Raw genomic sequence first — 4,774 nt, forward strand, 5'->3', positions numbered from 1 at the left:
TCATTCATTCATTCATTCATTCATTCATTCATTCATTCAGAGAATTTCAACCAAGTGCCTCTGGTGTGTCAAGCTCCCTGCCAGATGCTGGGACATGACTATGGATGGGACAGACATAAGCCCCACTGCACAGGGATAATGCCCCAGGGGGCTCCGTTTAGGACAATTAGGATATGAACATAGGTCTCCTGATCCTGTGCCCTGGAAAGTTCTCAGGATTTCCAGAAGCCCCATTCGAGTGGGAAAATCCCTCACTGGCAAAGGACCTTATGGGCTCCCTATGCAGCAGGACTCAGAGAGGTTAGGCCACATCCCCCAGGTTACACAGTGGGCTACAGAGAAGCTGCTAAGAAGGCAAACTCGGGAGAGGCCGTGTCCAAAGCTGGGGCCTTGTGGGGGCTGTGCAGATAAGAGGGCAAACTGAGCAGGGTGGGCCTGACTCAGGGAGCCTGGCCAGCTCTGTGGAGGGCAGGGTGTGCCCGGTCCCCCACCCAGGCACCTCCCTGGCTTGAGGCCGGACTGGGTTCCAGCAGGAGACAGAATCAAGGCTATAAGGGAGGTTGGAGGACAACGGTGTGCCTGGCATGGGGGTGGTGACTCCCAATGCCTTCTCAAAGTGTTTGGGTTCTCCTCCCGGGTGGCTGAGGCTGGCAGCTGCCCTGTCACCCAACTCCCTACAACAAGCACACGGACCTTGCCCCTTTTCTGACCCACTGCCTGGTGCACCACCTGGTAAGGGTTGAATTCCTCCCCTGGGTGGGCTGTCTGCTAGCGGGGCCTTGGTAAGTCCCTAGGACACTAGAAGGCAGAGGGGAACTGAGACCCTGGATGACACTATGGCCCTATCCAGCTATGTGACAAAAAGGGGACCTTCAGGTGGGAGGCTCATCCACACTCTATAGATAAGGGAACCAAGCTCCAAGAGGCGGAGACACATGCCCATGAGCACACAGCCAATAGGCCACAGGCCCCAAAGACCTGGGCTGGCCTCTGCCCTGCTGCGCCTCTGGTGTCCCTCTCTCCTGGGCCAGGCCACCAACATCTCCCGCTCAGAAGATTGCAATGCCCCTTCTCAGCTTTCCTGGTGGCTCCCTGAACCTTGCTTTCCCCGCAGCAGCTGAGGGATCTTTCCAAACACAAAGGAGGCTGTACCTCCCTTGTAAAGGCCTCTGAGGTATTGGAATTAAGTCCCACCCTGGCCTACAAGTCCCTGCACCACTGGGGCTCTGTCTCCTGGGCCTTCTAGAAAGCACCGAGCTCCTGCATGCCTCAGGGCCTTTGCCCTCGCTATTCCTCTGCCTGAAACGTTCCTCTTAGACGTTCCCATGTTTGGCTTCATCTGCATCTGTATGCCTCAACTCAAACATTGCCTCCTTGGAGAGTCTCATTGGAAGTGATTCCCTTCAAGTACCTGTTTCATATTTTGTGGTTCCTTCTCCCTCTGAATTTGTCTTTGCCGAGGCAGTGTAGAGGATGGGAGATAGGGAGTGTTGTGGATTGAATTGTGTCCCCCCCAAAAAAAGGTATGTCCAAGTCCTAACCCCCAGAGCCTGTCTGCGGATGTGACCTTGTTTGGAAATAGGGTCTTCGCAGATGTAATCAAGGTCATCTTTGGTTAGGGTGGCCTTAATCCAATGAGTGTCCTTATAAGAGACAGACACAGGGAGAGGCCACGTGTCAACAGAGGCAGAGACCAGAGTGATGCAGCTACAAGCCCAGGGATGCTTGGAGTCCCCAGGAGCCAGAAGAGGCAGGTAGGATCTTCCCTTAGAGCCTCTGGAGGGAGTGTGGCCTTGACTGATTGTCCACTTCTCCATGAATGGTCCACTCTTCTCCAAAGTGCTCTGGTCAAAATTCTTGGAGTCTCCTCTCTGCACCTATGTCCAAGCCAATCCATCAGCAACTCCATCAGCTCTGCCCTCGACCCAATCCAGAATCCGACTTCTGCACATACACTGCCTGGACCACTGTGGTTACCTCCTCCCTGGGCTCCTGTCACTACTCTGTCATCATCTCGGAAGGAAGCACAGAGCTGCCTCCTGCCATTTCATGACTGGCTCCACGGTGTCCCCTGAGGCCCTTGCATTGTCCCTGCTTTGCACATGAGGAAACTGAGTCACAGCGAGGTTGGGGATTTCCTTTCCCAACACGATGACTTGAGCCCAGGGCACCCTGGGGGAACCTCCATGGGCGGGAGCCCCCAAATCTAGCCACACTCCGGGGGTCTCTGGCCACATGACCCATGCTCTGGTCCTCAAAGGCTCAGCTCAATCCCTTGTCTCCCTGCAGAGGGGCCTGCTGTAGAGGGGCTGGCTGGGAGTAGGGGCTGCCCGGCCCCTATGGGGTACAGCCTCAATAACGCCGATATTCATCCCAGACAAACCCTGGCTCTGTTGGCTTCAGAGGGTGGCGCTGGCTGAGACCCCAAAAAAGCCCCTCCCTCCCTGGCCCTCTAGGTGTTTTTCTTTCATCAATTGAAGAAAAAGTAGAAAAAAAAAAGCGGAATATTTTGCGAGGGACTGAAAAAAGCATTGTGACCATGTTTATCTTTGATGGCATATGGGGTGCCGGGCACAGGGAGTCCCCTCCCTCTGGCCTTTGAGGTAGAAGTGAAGAGAGTGGGGCAAGCTTTGAGCCAGTGAGGATCTTCAGGGACAAGGGTGGGGGTTGGGGTGCGAAGCCCACATGAGCCAGACCACTGGGAATCAGAAGTGGGATTAGAGAGAGAGACAGGGGAGACGAGAGACAGAGAGAAGATTCCAGCAGGGAAAGCAGAGAGACAACCATACAGTGCTGTGCACACAGTAGGTGCTCAATAAGTGTTTGCTGGGTGGATTTATGGGTGGCTGGCAAAGCCATTCTGAGCCCCGTGGAGTCTGCTTACCCTAACTTCTTGCTGTCCCCTCACACTGGCTCTCTGGTGACTGCCCATCACTCACTTCTCAATCTTTAATTCCCATCCTCCCAACTTTAAAACATGTACTTCTTCTACTCCAAAAAAGGACTAAATGTGGCTTTAGGGAAAACCATGTCTATTCCACAAGGTCGTTAAGACAGAAACAGAAAGCCAAACACCTCATAGGAGGTCCAAATTGAGCTCCGAGCTTCCTGGCCACCAAAGCAAAAACGGAACAATGCACAGTGGACTGTTCTCTCCCATTATCTGACCAAAGTGGAGCACATGTGGGTCAGATCGTTTTTCTGGAACTCTTTTAACCAACCACTACCTCACAGCATTGTGGTGAGATTAAAAGAGGTGCCAAGTGTTACACTCCTGGTGCATGGTAAACGTTCAACGGCTGTGAATTCCCTCCCCATACGTTACAAGTGAGGAAACGGAGGCTCAGAAAGGTACATGGCTTGTGAGGTTGTTGCACAGGGAGGGAGTGCAGGAAGCCGGATGCCGAGAGGAGGCCAGGGCTCATCCCCCACTTTCCCCATCTTAGGGAGGGAAGTCCAGCCCAAAATGCCACCTACGTCTGACCTCATGCCCAGCTGAGGCCTCCAAGCTGCCAGGCGCCTGGGAGGAGTGAAGTGGCCCCAAATCACTTAGCCCACGCCCTTCTCCAAATCAAGTGGGGCAGCCCTGGGGGCTGTGGGCATGGGGACCTGCCACATGTGGCCCTGCCATCCCAGACTGCTGGTGGCTTCTCATCCCGTTAGGAGGAGCCACTAGAGACCCAGATTATTGGCGGCCCTTGAATGGGGGGAATGTCAGGTAGGGAAGAATGGTTGTACACACTTTTCTGCAACAGGTGACCTTCCAGGGGTAACTTTAGGGGTGACCATGACCTGGGAGGCCCTGACCTGTGGGGTGACCCCAACCTGCAGTAATCCTGACCCAAGGTTAACCTTGACGTGGGTGTGACCGTGACCTAAGAGTGATCCTGACCTGGCGGACCATGACTTGGGGGTGATCCTACTCCAGAGCCGAGTCTATGGGAAGCCACGGCCTGTACCTTCTTAAGACGTGGCTACTGCATGGATCAGGTCCAAGGAGAGACAGAGCCAAGACAAGGCCAAGGTAGCTCTGGGCCAGTGGCTTCCACCGGGGAGACCCAGCCCACCTAAGTCCTTTCGAGCTCCAAGCTGCTCCACCTGCTCAGTGAAGGCCACCCACGTTCGGGCTCCCTGGCTCAGCTGTGGTCCTACTGGGGTGACAGAGGCTGGAGAGCAAAGGCACCATGTGGGCCCCTCTCCTTGGGCACCAGGGAGGGGCCGGCTAATAGATGTCACCCTCCAACACTGCAACACTGCAGACACATCCTGTTGGTCTTTTTTTCCCCCCTAACATAATGTGTTTATGCTGAGGTTTAAGTAAGAAATAGAACGCAGGTAATAAAAGAAAAGCAACTTGGCAACCGGAAATACCATTGCCAAGACTTGTATGGTCGCCATGGGACAGCACCCAGGCCACTGTGGAGCCGTTACAGAGAGTAAGGGGGAAGCCCGCACTGTATTACCCTAACGGAGCAGGTGAGATGCTCACAGCATGCTCGTTGGGATCGGCTCTGCAGAAAGCAAACATCCATCTATGTGCACATGGACAGGACCCTGGAGGTTTGTGAAGGGGGACTGCAGGGGCAGGGCCCGGCCTTTTCTTTTTTAAATGTCTCTGTTTGAGTTTCTGACACGGAGCTGGAATTGCTTTTATAATGAAGAGTAGATCTTTGGCAGAACTCTGTCCCCTGACAAGCACCAGGTGCTGGTCCTGCAGCCTGCAGGGGGCTCCCTCTGGGGGAGGCCAGGCAGGAAAGGCATGTCGGGGGCGGGG

Source organism: Hipposideros armiger, unplaced genomic scaffold (genome assembly GCF_001890085.2).
Source record: "Hipposideros armiger isolate ML-2016 unplaced genomic scaffold, ASM189008v1 scaffold_224, whole genome shotgun sequence".
NCBI classification, from domain to species: domain Eukaryota; kingdom Metazoa; phylum Chordata; class Mammalia; order Chiroptera; family Hipposideridae; genus Hipposideros; species Hipposideros armiger.